The 12,541-nt window shown below is 65.5% G+C and overlaps 4 non-coding genes across 4 annotated transcripts; all 4 read right to left on the bottom strand.

Moving 5' to 3' along the window:
• Nucleotides 1–842: 842 nt before the first annotated feature.
• On the bottom strand, nt 843–961 carry LOC132251961 (5S ribosomal RNA). Its single transcript, XR_009463706.1, has one exon. It is a non-coding gene; the product is annotated as a 5S ribosomal RNA (ribosomal RNA).
• A 3,525-nt stretch (nt 962–4,486) lies between these two features.
• LOC132251960 (5S ribosomal RNA) lies at nt 4,487–4,605 on the bottom strand. Its single transcript, XR_009463705.1, has one exon. It is a non-coding gene; the product is annotated as a 5S ribosomal RNA (ribosomal RNA).
• A 3,518-nt stretch (nt 4,606–8,123) lies between these two features.
• LOC132251957 (5S ribosomal RNA) lies at nt 8,124–8,242 on the bottom strand. Its single transcript, XR_009463702.1, has one exon. It is a non-coding gene; the product is annotated as a 5S ribosomal RNA (ribosomal RNA).
• A 3,517-nt stretch (nt 8,243–11,759) lies between these two features.
• On the bottom strand, nt 11,760–11,878 carry LOC132251946 (5S ribosomal RNA). Its single transcript, XR_009463691.1, has one exon. It is a non-coding gene; the product is annotated as a 5S ribosomal RNA (ribosomal RNA).
• Between the last annotated feature and the right edge of the window lie 663 nt (nt 11,879–12,541).

Here is a 12,541-nt window from a genome sequence, read left to right as displayed (position 1 = left end):
AGGAGAGGCTCCCGAGGCCAGGCCTTTTCCCTCCAGAAAAGAGACGCCGGAGGCGGGACGTGCTGAGGGTTTCCAAACTCCCGAGCGAGCGGCAAAGAGAGGACTCGGTGGGGATTCCCCATTTCCCGTCTCGCACGAGACACGGGCCAGGGCTCATGGCGTGAACCCCGCAGCTGGGAAGTTGCAAACGGCCCCCAGGCAGCTCTTTTACCCCAGGCCGTGCCGTGACGCTCACGCGCGGAACCTCCTGCCACCACACGCCGCGCAACCTGACCACTCAGCCGGGCTCACAAAGGGCTCGCTCGGATTCTCGCTGGAAAGGGCCGCCGGCGGCCATTCGGCGCGGCAGATAGGCGCGCAGCCTCCCAAGGACAACGGCCGAGACCTTCGCCGCTGCCGGCGGCAGGGGAGAGAGCGGCAGCGGAACCCCCCCCTGCTTCTCCGCAGGCCCCTCGGCCCTTCAGCGTCCGCTCCCTGCCACGGGGTGACGCAGGAGCCTGGGCAAGGCGCACCTACGGCCCCAGACGGTAAAGGGCAATTGTGATGTGCTTGGGCTCGCACGCTGCCGCCTCGGCACCCCCAGCCCGCCCGGCACCAGCACCAGCACCAGCGCCAGGCCCGCCCCCACGGGCTGGGGGCGCAGCACTCCCCCAAGCTCCCCCGCCTGCTCCCCTCCACACAGGCCCACGCGCCTCGGGCAAGGGCTCCCCTGCCCCTGCCCCTGCCCCTGCCCGGTGCTCCAGGGCTGGGGCGGGGAGCCTGCAGCACGCGCCGGGCAACCCGGGCCCCCGGCCAGGGACCAAGAAAGAAGGGCTGGCCAGGATGCGCGCAACAGTTGCAAAAGCCTACAGCACCCGGTATTCCCAGGCGGTCTCCCATCCAGGTACTAACCGGGCCCAACCCTGCTTAGCTTCCGAGATCAGACGAGATCGGGCGTGTTCAGGGTGGTATGGCCGTAGGCGCCAGCCCTGCCTCGCCCGGCCCTTTTCAGGCCGGCGTACACCCCGCTCCCACCCCGCACGCCTGCTCCCGGCCCGCCCCACCTCCCCGCGCCCGCACACAGCCCGCCCCGCCCCGCCCCTCCCGTCACACGCGCGCCCAACACCAACACGTGCGCACTCACGGCCCACCGCCCCTGCTCGCCCTGGGCGCGCACCCCCTGACCCCCGCCCGCCTCCCCCAACTCCAGCCTGCTGCCCGCCTCCCGCCTCCCGCCTCCCTGCTCCAGGCCCCCACCCCTGACCCGGGCCCCTCCTCTCCCCTCCTGGCCCCGCACACAGCCTGCCCCTGCCACCGCACCCAGTCCTAAGCCACGACCAGGAAAAGACACCCCCAGCTCGGGCAAATCCCCTGCCACGCTCCACCAACACCCGCACGGAAACGGCGGGCCCAGGCACTGGCTACACGCAAGCTCCCCCTCAACGTCTCTTCCAGTCCAGCACAAGCCCAACACCTGCCAGGGACTCACTGGGGCCTTCGCATCCACAGCCCGGCCTGGGGGGCGCTCAAGGAGGCCAGGGCCGCCGCCCAGAGCCTCCAGGCATTCCTTGCGCCCGCCTGCCCCGGGCAAGATCTCAGGGGCGTTCCCTCCCCACGCCCACTCCTCTCCAGGGACAAGGCAGCGGGGCTGACCCCAACCCAGGCCGCAGCACCTCAGGCGGGACCGGAAACCGACAAACTCCACCGGGGCCGACCACCGGCACCTGCTGGTGTGGCAGAAAGCCCCCTTTTCCTCTTGCCTGCATTTGCTCTCCCCTCTTTGGATATGTTTCCCTTTTTCTACCTTTTCTTCCTTCCTCTCTCTTTCACTTTAAGATGAGGAATTGTGTTTTCAAAGTTGTGTGTGTGCATTTTGTATCTCCCCTTGTATTTTGGTAGTTTTATCTATTTGTGTGCCATGGCATTTGTAGCTTATCTTTTAGACTCCTCACCTTTCAACTTTCCACTGAATGTGTTTAGTTTCATAAGTAAGTTATACATTGTAACAATGTTAACAAGGGCAGGAATCAAACTGCCCTTCCCTGTATCAGGCTGGCCCCTGAAAGAGCCAGTCAATCCGTGATTGAATGTGTAACATGATTGAATGTGTAACATAGTAGCAGACAGAAATTAACACCTGGGAGCTGCAGATCAACCAACGGAAAAATTCAATACAACGCAATGTAACAACCGGGAAATCTCTAAACGTCACTGATCAAGGGCCAGAAGCCCTGGCCTCAGTTAATCCACGCCGGGGAACAACTTTGGGGCTGAATATCTCCAGAGCGACCGCTCCCAGAGCCCTATTCCAAATTCATCAACGGACTCCCAAACCTGCACGTTCATGCGCACGACCCCTGGGGCTGACAGATGCCATCCAGTAGCCACCGAGCGGGGGGGGGGGAGGGGAAAGTCCCACGAGAGTCAATGACCCCTGGATTGGGCAAACCTGAAAACTGGGGAGTCACCAAAGTCTGCCAAGGACAGAGAAAAGGCAGTGAAAAGTGACCCTCAGGGGCGCCCTCTTCATCTCCAACTTGACCACACCTGTCCAGCCAGAAGGACCAGCCGGCGACCCCCTTCTGGAGGATAACACCACGCTGAAAGAAGGCTCGACTGGCCATCGACGGCAGACTCCAGCGCTTCTAGGATAGGTATACCTGACTCTGTAGCTTGCTACTGTGTGTGTGCGTGCGTGCGTGCGTGCGTGCGTGCGTGCGGGGGGACCAGCCCCAAGGTTTATGATTTAACTCATTACAGTGTTTCAATCCGCCTAATAAACTAGAATTTTAAGGATCCCGAGTTGGACATTTGTAGCCAGCACTGGCGTTCGGCCCCGGGCCCTGGAGCAGCTCCGACCGGAAACGGCCGCGCTCCTAACCGCAGCACGCAAGCCCCCGCCGAAAACCGCCCGGGTCCCCGAGCCCTGGTGGGCTGCCAGCACCCGAGCACAGGCTCCAGAGGGGATGCAGGGCACCACGGGCCAGGCGGCCTATCTTCTGCTCCCGGCAAACCGGGAGAAACAGGCGTCCAATACAGAACCGCTCGGCGCCTGCCTGAACACCGACTGCCGGGGAGCAAGCAACGCGGCTCTGCCCCAGGGAAACCGCGCCTCGCCGGCCGCCTGGAGTGCTCGGAGAGTGTCATTCAGCAGGTGGATCGGGGCGGCCCGCTTGCCAACGGCCGTCTCCCGCTTCCTTCCGCCAAGCCTCCGACAAGGTCCCCCACCCGGGGCTCGTCACTATGCCAGGCAGTCCGGGGAGTGGCGGGAACGTCCACTTGCGGATCGGAAGCTGGGAGGGAGCGGAAACGGGCCCTTATCAGGACAGAGAGAAGCAAGCGGCGGGGTGCGCCAGGGGCCCGTGCCGGACCCCGTGCTCTCTAACAGAGGCGAACGGGACCTGGGAAAGGGGGCGAGTAGCGAGCTGGCCAGAAGTGCCGGCCACAGAAAAATGCGCCCCGGGGTCACGGCCAAGGCGGACCGGGGCCACCTGCGCAAGGATCTGGCAACCGAAAGGACCACGGCGCCCCCTCCTGCATCCACGCTGCGTCCACGCCTGGCAAGCTGGGCCCCGCTCCGGCCCCCACACCTCCCGCGGCACACACGGAGCGGGCACAGAGAAGGGCAGCCGGGCGGAGGAGCGGCACGGAGGGTCCCCCGCGGGAGGAGAGGCTCCCGAGGCCAGGCCTTTTCCCTCCAGAAAAGAGACGCCGGAGGCGGGACGTGCTGAGGGTTTCCAAACTCCCGAGCGAGCGGCAAAGAGAGGACTCGGTGGGGATTCCCCATTTCCCGTCTCGCACGAGACACGGGCCAGGGCTCATGGCGTGAACCCCGCAGCTGGGAAGTTGCAAACGGCCCCCAGGCAGCTCTTTTACCCCAGGCCGTGCCGTGACGCTCACGCGCGGAACCTCCTGCCACCACACGCCGCGCAACCTGACCACTCAGCCGGGCTCACAAAGGGCTCGCTCGGATTCTCGCTGGAAAGGGCCGCCGGCGGCCATTCGGCGCGGCAGATAGGCGCGCAGCCTCCCAAGGACAACGGCCGAGACCTTCGCCGCTGCCGGCGGCAGGGGAGAGAGCGGCAGCGGAACCCCCCCCTGCTTCTCCGCAGGCCCCTCGGCCCTTCAGCGTCCGCTCCCTGCCACGGGGCGACGCAGGAGCCTGGGCAAGGCGCACCTACGGCCCCAGACGGTAAAGGGCAATTGTGATGTGCTTGGGCTCGCACGCTGCCGCCTCGGCACCCCCAGCCCGCCCGGCACCAGCACCAGCACCAGCGCCAGGCCCGCCCCCACGGGCTGGGGGCGCAGCACTCCCCCAAGCTCCCCCGCCTGCTCCCCTCCACACAGGCCCACGCGCCTCGGGCAAGGGCTCCCCTGCCCCTGCCCCTGCCCCTGCCCGGTGCTCCAGGGCTGGGGCGGGGAGCCTGCAGCACGCGCCGGGCAACCCGGGCCCCCGGCCAGGGACCAAGAAAGAAGGGCTGGCCAGGATGCGCGCAACAGTTGCAAAAGCCTACAGCACCCGGTATTCCCAGGCGGTCTCCCATCCAGGTACTAACCGGGCCCAACCCTGCTTAGCTTCCGAGATCAGACGAGATCGGGCGTGTTCAGGGTGGTATGGCCGTAGGCGCCAGCCCTGCCTCGCCCGGCCCTTTTCAGGCCGGCGTACACCCCGCTCCCACCCCGCACGCCTGCTCCCGGCCCGCCCCACCTCCCCGCGCCCGCACACAGCCCGCCCCGCCCCGCCCCTCCCGTCACACGCGCGCCCAACACCAACACGTGCGCACTCACGGCCCACCGCCCCTGCTCGCCCTGGGCGCGCACCCCCTGACCCCCGCCCGCCTCCCCCAACTCCAGCCTGCTGCCCGCCTCCCGCCTCCCTGCTCCAGGCCCCCACCCCTGACCCGGGCCCCTCCTCTCCCCTCCTGGCCCCGCACACAGCCTGCCCCTGCCACCGCACCCAGTCCTAAGCCACGACCAGGAAAAGACACCCCCAGCTCGGGCAAATCCCCTGCCACGCTCCACCAACACCCGCACGGAAACGGCGGGCCCAGGCACTGGCTACACGCAAGCTCCCCCTCAACGTCTCTTCCAGTCCAGCACAAGCCCAACACCTGCCAGGGACTCACTGGGGCCTTCGCATCCACAGCCCGGCCTGGGGGGCGCTCAAGGAGGCCAGGGCCGCCGCCCAGAGCCTCCAGGCATTCCTTGCGCCCGCCTGCCCCGGGCAAGATCTCAGGGGCGTTCCCTCCCCACGCCCACTCCTCTCCAGGGACAAGGCAGCGGGGCTGACCCCAACCCAGGCCGCAGCACCTCAGGCGGGACCGGAAACCGACAAACTCCACCGGGGCCGACCACCGGCACCTGCTGGTGTGGCAGAAAGCCCCCTTTTCCTCTTGCCTGCATTTGCTCTCCCCTCTTTGGATATGTTTCCCTTTTTCTACCTTTTCTTCCTTCCTCTCTCTTTCACTTTAAGATGAGGAATTGTGTTTTCAAAGTTGTGTGTGTGCATTTTGTATCTCCCCTTGTATTTTGGTAGTTTTATCTATTTGTGTGCCATGGCATTTGTAGCTTATCTTTTAGACTCCTCACCTTTCAACTTTCCACTGAATGTGTTTAGTTTCATAAGTAAGTTATACATTGTAACAATGTTAACAAGGGCAGGAATCAAACTGCCCTTCCCTGTATCAGGCTGGCCCCTGAAAGAGCCAGTCAATCCGTGATTGAATGTGTAACATGATTGAATGTGTAACATAGTAGCAGACAGAAATTAACACCTGGGAGCTGCAGATCAACCAACGGAAAAATTCAATACAACGCAATGTAACAACCGGGAAATCTCTAAACGTCACTGATCAAGGGCCAGAAGCCCTGGCCTCAGTTAATCCACGCCGGGGAACAACTTTGGGGCTGAATATCTCCAGAGCGACCGCTCCCAGAGCCCTATTCCAAATTCATCAACGGACTCCCAAACCTGCACGTTCATGCGCACGACCCCTGGGGCTGACAGATGCCATCCAGTAGCCACCGAGCGGGGGGGGGGGAGGGGAAAGTCCCACGAGAGTCAATGACCCCTGGATTGGGCAAACCTGAAAACTGGGGAGTCACCAAAGTCTGCCAAGGACAGAGAAAAGGCAGTGAAAAGTGACCCTCAGGGGCGCCCTCTTCATCTCCAACTTGACCACACCTGTCCAGCCAGAAGGACCAGCCGGCGACCCCCTTCTGGAGGATAACACCACGCTGAAAGAAGGCTCGACTGGCCATCGACGGCAGACTCCAGCGCTTCTAGGATAGGTATACCTGACTCTGTAGCTTGCTACTGTGTGTGTGCGTGCGTGCGTGCGTGCGTGCGTGCGTGCGGGGGGACCAGCCCCAAGGTTTATGATTTAACTCATTACAGTGTTTCAATCCGCCTAATAAACTAGAATTTTAAGGATCCCGAGTTGGACATTTGTAGCCAGCACTGGCGTTCGGCCCCGGGCCCTGGAGCAGCTCCGACCGGAAACGGCCGCGCTCCTAACCGCAGCACGCAAGCCCCCGCCGAAAACCGCCCGGGTCCCCGAGCCCTGGTGGGCTGCCAGCACCCGAGCACAGGCTCCAGAGGGGATGCAGGGCACCACGGGCCAGGCGGCCTATCTTCTGCTCCCGGCAAACCGGGAGAAACAGGCGTCCAATACAGAACCGCTCGGCGCCTGCCTGAACACCGACTGCCGGGGAGCAAGCAACGCGGCTCTGCCCCAGGGAAACCGCGCCTCGCCGGCCGCCTGGAGTGCTCGGAGAGTGTCATTCAGCAGGTGGATCGGGGCGGCCCGCTTGCCAACGGCCGTCTCCCGCTTCCTTCCGCCAAGCCTCCGACAAGGTCCCCCACCCGGGGCTCGTCACTATGCCAGGCAGTCCGGGGAGTGGCGGGAACGTCCACTTGCGGATCGGAAGCTGGGAGGGAGCGGAAACGGGCCCTTATCAGGACAGAGAGAAGCAAGCGGCGGGGTGCGCCAGGGGCCCGTGCCGGACCCCGTGCTCTCTAACAGAGGCGAACGGGACCTGGGAAAGGGGGCGAGTAGCGAGCTGGCCAGAAGTGCCGGCCACAGAAAAATGCGCCCCGGGGTCACGGCCAAGGCGGACCGGGGCCACCTGCGCAAGGATCTGGCAACCGAAAGGACCACGGCGCCCCCTCCTGCATCCACGCTGCGTCCACGCCTGGCAAGCTGGGCCCCGCTCCGGCCCCCACACCTCCCGCGGCACACACGGAGCGGGCACAGAGAAGGGCAGCCGGGCGGAGGAGCGGCACGGAGGGTCCCCCGCGGGAGGAGAGGCTCCCGAGGCCAGGCCTTTTCCCTCCAGAAAAGAGACGCCGGAGGCGGGACGTGCTGAGGGTTTCCAAACTCCCGAGCGAGCGGCAAAGAGAGGACTCGGTGGGGATTCCCCATTTCCCGTCTCGCACGAGACACGGGCCAGGGCTCATGGCGTGAACCCCGCAGCTGGGAAGTTGCAAACGGCCCCCAGGCAGCTCTTTTACCCCAGGCCGTGCCGTGACGCTCACGCGCGGAACCTCCTGCCACCACACGCCGCGCAACCTGACCACTCAGCCGGGCTCACAAAGGGCTCGCTCGGATTCTCGCTGGAAAGGGCCGCCGGCGGCCATTCGGCGCGGCAGATAGGCGCGCAGCCTCCCAAGGACAACGGCCGAGACCTTCGCCGCTGCCGGCGGCAGGGGAGAGAGCGGCAGCGGAACCCCCCCCTGCTTCTCCGCAGGCCCCTCGGCCCTTCAGCGTCCGCTCCCTGCCACGGGGTGACGCAGGAGCCTGGGCAAGGCGCACCTACGGCCCCAGACGGTAAAGGGCAATTGTGATGTGCTTGGGCTCGCACGCTGCCGCCTCGGCACCCCCAGCCCGCCCGGCACCAGCACCAGCACCAGCGCCAGGCCCGCCCCCACGGGCTGGGGGCGCAGCACTCCCCCAAGCTCCCCCGCCTGCTCCCCTCCACACAGGCCCACGCGCCTCGGGCAAGGGCTCCCCTGCCCCTGCCCCTGCCCCTGCCCGGTGCTCCAGGGCTGGGGCGGGGAGCCTGCAGCACGCGCCGGGCAACCCGGGCCCCCGGCCAGGGACCAAGAAAGAAGGGCTGGCCAGGATGCGCGCAACAGTTGCAAAAGCCTACAGCACCCGGTATTCCCAGGCGGTCTCCCATCCAGGTACTAACCGGGCCCAACCCTGCTTAGCTTCCGAGATCAGACGAGATCGGGCGTGTTCAGGGTGGTATGGCCGTAGGCGCCAGCCCTGCCTCGCCCGGCCCTTTTCAGGCCGGCGTACACCCCGCTCCCACCCCGCACGCCTGCTCCCGGCCCGCCCCACCTCCCCGCGCCCGCACACAGCCCGCCCCGCCCCGCCCCTCCCGTCACACGCGCGCCCAACACCAACACGTGCGCACTCACGGCCCACCGCCCCTGCTCGCCCTGGGCGCGCACCCCCTGACCCCCGCCCGCCTCCCCCAACTCCAGCCTGCTGCCCGCCTCCCGCCTCCCTGCTCCAGGCCCCCACCCCTGACCCGGGCCCCTCCTCTCCCCTCCTGGCCCCGCACACAGCCTGCCCCTGCCACCGCACCCAGTCCTAAGCCACGACCAGGAAAAGACACCCCCAGCTCGGGCAAATCCCCTGCCACGCTCCACCAACACCCGCACGGAAACGGCGGGCCCAGGCACTGGCTACACGCAAGCTCCCCCTCAACGTCTCTTCCAGTCCAGCACAAGCCCAACACCTGCCAGGGACTCACTGGGGCCTTCGCATCCACAGCCCGGCCTGGGGGGCGCTCAAGGAGGCCAGGGCCGCCGCCCAGAGCCTCCAGGCATTCCTTGCGCCCGCCTGCCCCGGGCAAGATCTCAGGGGCGTTCCCTCCCCACGCCCACTCCTCTCCAGGGACAAGGCAGCGGGGCTGACCCCAACCCAGGCCGCAGCACCTCAGGCGGGACCGGAAACCGACAAACTCCACCGGGGCCGACCACCGGCACCTGCTGGTGTGGCAGAAAGCCCCCTTTTCCTCTTGCCTGCATTTGCTCTCCCCTCTTTGGATATGTTTCCCTTTTTCTACCTTTTCTTCCTTCCTCTCTCTTTCACTTTAAGATGAGGAATTGTGTTTTCAAAGTTGTGTGTGTGCATTTTGTATCTCCCCTTGTATTTTGGTAGTTTTATCTATTTGTGTGCCATGGCATTTGTAGCTTATCTTTTAGACTCCTCACCTTTCAACTTTCCACTGAATGTGTTTAGTTTCATAAGTAAGTTATACATTGTAACAATGTTAACAAGGGCAGGAATCAAACTGCCCTTCCCTGTATCAGGCTGGCCCCTGAAAGAGCCAGTCAATCCGTGATTGAATGTGTAACATGATTGAATGTGTAACATAGTAGCAGACAGAAATTAACACCTGGGAGCTGCAGATCAACCAACGGAAAAATTCAATACAACGCAATGTAACAACCGGGAAATCTCTAAACGTCACTGATCAAGGGCCAGAAGCCCTGGCCTCAGTTAATCCACGCCGGGGAACAACTTTGGGGCTGAATATCTCCAGAGCGACCGCTCCCAGAGCCCTATTCCAAATTCATCAACGGACTCCCAAACCTGCACGTTCATGCGCACGACCCCTGGGGCTGACAGATGCCATCCAGTAGCCACCGAGCGGGGGGGGGGGAGGGGAAAGTCCCACGAGAGTCAATGACCCCTGGATTGGGCAAACCTGAAAACTGGGGAGTCACCAAAGTCTGCCAAGGACAGAGAAAAGGCAGTGAAAAGTGACCCTCAGGGGCGCCCTCTTCATCTCCAACTTGACCACACCTGTCCAGCCAGAAGGACCAGCCGGCGACCCCCTTCTGGAGGATAACACCACGCTGAAAGAAGGCTCGACTGGCCATCGACGGCAGACTCCAGCGCTTCTAGGATAGGTATACCTGACTCTGTAGCTTGCTACTGTGTGTGTGCGTGCGTGCGTGCGTGCGTGCGTGCGTGCGGGGGGACCAGCCCCAAGGTTTATGATTTAACTCATTACAGTGTTTCAATCCGCCTAATAAACTAGAATTTTAAGGATCCCGAGTTGGACATTTGTAGCCAGCACTGGCGTTCGGCCCCGGGCCCTGGAGCAGCTCCGACCGGAAACGGCCGCGCTCCTAACCGCAGCACGCAAGCCCCCGCCGAAAACCGCCCGGGTCCCCGAGCCCTGGTGGGCTGCCAGCACCCGAGCACAGGCTCCAGAGGGGATGCAGGGCACCACGGGCCAGGCGGCCTATCTTCTGCTCCCGGCAAACCGGGAGAAACAGGCGTCCAATACAGAACCGCTCGGCGCCTGCCTGAACACCGACTGCCGGGGAGCAAGCAACGCGGCTCTGCCCCAGGGAAACCGCGCCTCGCCGGCCGCCTGGAGTGCTCGGAGAGTGTCATTCAGCAGGTGGATCGGGGCGGCCCGCTTGCCAACGGCCGTCTCCCGCTTCCTTCCGCCAAGCCTCCGACAAGGTCCCCCACCCGGGGCTCGTCACTATGCCAGGCAGTCCGGGGAGTGGCGGGAACGTCCACTTGCGGATCGGAAGCTGGGAGGGAGCGGAAACGGGCCCTTATCAGGACAGAGAGAAGCAAGCGGCGGGGTGCGCCAGGGGCCCGTGCCGGACCCCGTGCTCTCTAACAGAGGCGAACGGGACCTGGGAAAGGGGGCGAGTAGCGAGCTGGCCAGAAGTGCCGGCCACAGAAAAATGCGCCCCGGGGTCACGGCCAAGGCGGACCGGGGCCACCTGCGCAAGGATCTGGCAACCGAAAGGACCACGGCGCCCCCTCCTGCATCCACGCTGCGTCCACGCCTGGCAAGCTGGGCCCCGCTCCGGCCCCCACACCTCCCGCGGCACACACGGAGCGGGCACAGAGAAGGGCAGCCGGGCGGAGGAGCGGCACGGAGGGTCCCCCGCGGGAGGAGAGGCTCCCGAGGCCAGGCCTTTTCCCTCCAGAAAAGAGACGCCGGAGGCGGGACGTGCTGAGGGTTTCCAAACTCCCGAGCGAGCGGCAAAGAGAGGACTCGGTGGGGATTCCCCATTTCCCGTCTCGCACGAGACACGGGCCAGGGCTCATGGCGTGAACCCCGCAGCTGGGAAGTTGCAAACGGCCCCCAGGCAGCTCTTTTACCCCAGGCCGTGCCGTGACGCTCACGCGCGGAACGTCCTGCCACCACACGCCGCGCAACCTGACCACTCAGCCGGGCTCACAAAGGGCTCGCTCGGATTCTCGCTGGAAAGGGCCGCCGGCGGCCATTCGGCGCGGCAGATAGGCGCGCAGCCTCCCAAGGACAACGGCCGAGACCTTCGCCGCTGCCGGCGGCAGGGGAGAGAGCGGCAGCGGAACCCCCCCTGCTTCTCCGCAGGCCCCTCGGCCCTTCAGCGTCCGCTCCCTGCCACGGGGCGACGCAGGAGCCTGGGCAAGGCGCACCTACGGCCCCAGACGGTAAAGGGCAATTGTGATGTGCTTGGGCTCGCACGCTGCCGCCTCGGCACCCCCAGCCCGCCCGGCACCAGCACCAGCACCAGCGCCAGGCCCGCCCCCACGGGCTGGGGGCGCAGCACTCCCCCAAGCTCCCCCGCCTGCTCCCCTCCACACAGGCCCACGCGCCTCGGGCAAGGGCTCCCCTGCCCCTGCCCCTGCCCCTGCCCGGTGCTCCAGGGCTGGGGCGGGGAGCCTGCAGCACGCGCCGGGCAACCCGGGCCCCCGGCCAGGGACCAAGAAAGAAGGGCTGGCCAGGATGCGCGCAACAGTTGCAAAAGCCTACAGCACCCGGTATTCCCAGGCGGTCTCCCATCCAGGTACTAACCGGGCCCAACCCTGCTTAGCTTCCGAGATCAGACGAGATCGGGCGTGTTCAGGGTGGTATGGCCGTAGGCGCCAGCCCTGCCTCGCCCGGCCCTTTTCAGGCCGGCGTACACCCCGCTCCCACCCCGCACGCCTGCTCCCGGCCCGCCCCACCTCCCCGCGCCCGCACACAGCCCGCCCCGCCCCGCCCCTCCCGTCACACGCGCGCCCAACACCAACACGTGCGCACTCACGGCCCACCGCCCCTGCTCGCCCTGGGCGCGCACCCCCTGACCCCCGCCCGCCTCCCCCAACTCCAGCCTGCTGCCCGCCTCCCGCCTCCCTGCTCCAGGCCCCCACCCCTGACCCGGGCCCCTCCTCTCCCCTCCTGGCCCCGCACACAGCCTGCCCCTGCCACCGCACCCAGTCCTAAGCCACGACCAGGAAAAGACACCCCCAGCTCGGGCAAATCCCCTGCCACGCTCCACCAACACCCGCACGGAAACGGCGGGCCCAGGCACTGGCTACACGCAAGCTCCCCCTCAACGTCTCTTCCAGTCCAGCACAAGCCCAACACCTGCCAGGGACTCACTGGGGCCTTCGCATCCACAGCCCGGCCTGGGGGGCGCTCAAGGAGGCCAGGGCCGCCGCCCAGAGCCTCCAGGCATTCCTTGCGCCCGCCTGCCCCGGGCAAGATCTCAGGGGCGTTCCCTCCCCACGCCCACTCCTCTCCAGGGACAAGGCAGCGGGGCTGA

The sequence above is a fragment of the Alligator mississippiensis genome, chromosome 7, assembly GCF_030867095.1.
Source record: "Alligator mississippiensis isolate rAllMis1 chromosome 7, rAllMis1, whole genome shotgun sequence".
In the NCBI taxonomy this organism is placed as follows: domain Eukaryota; kingdom Metazoa; phylum Chordata; order Crocodylia; family Alligatoridae; genus Alligator; species Alligator mississippiensis.
This window is presented reverse-complemented; position numbering and strand designations above follow the sequence as displayed.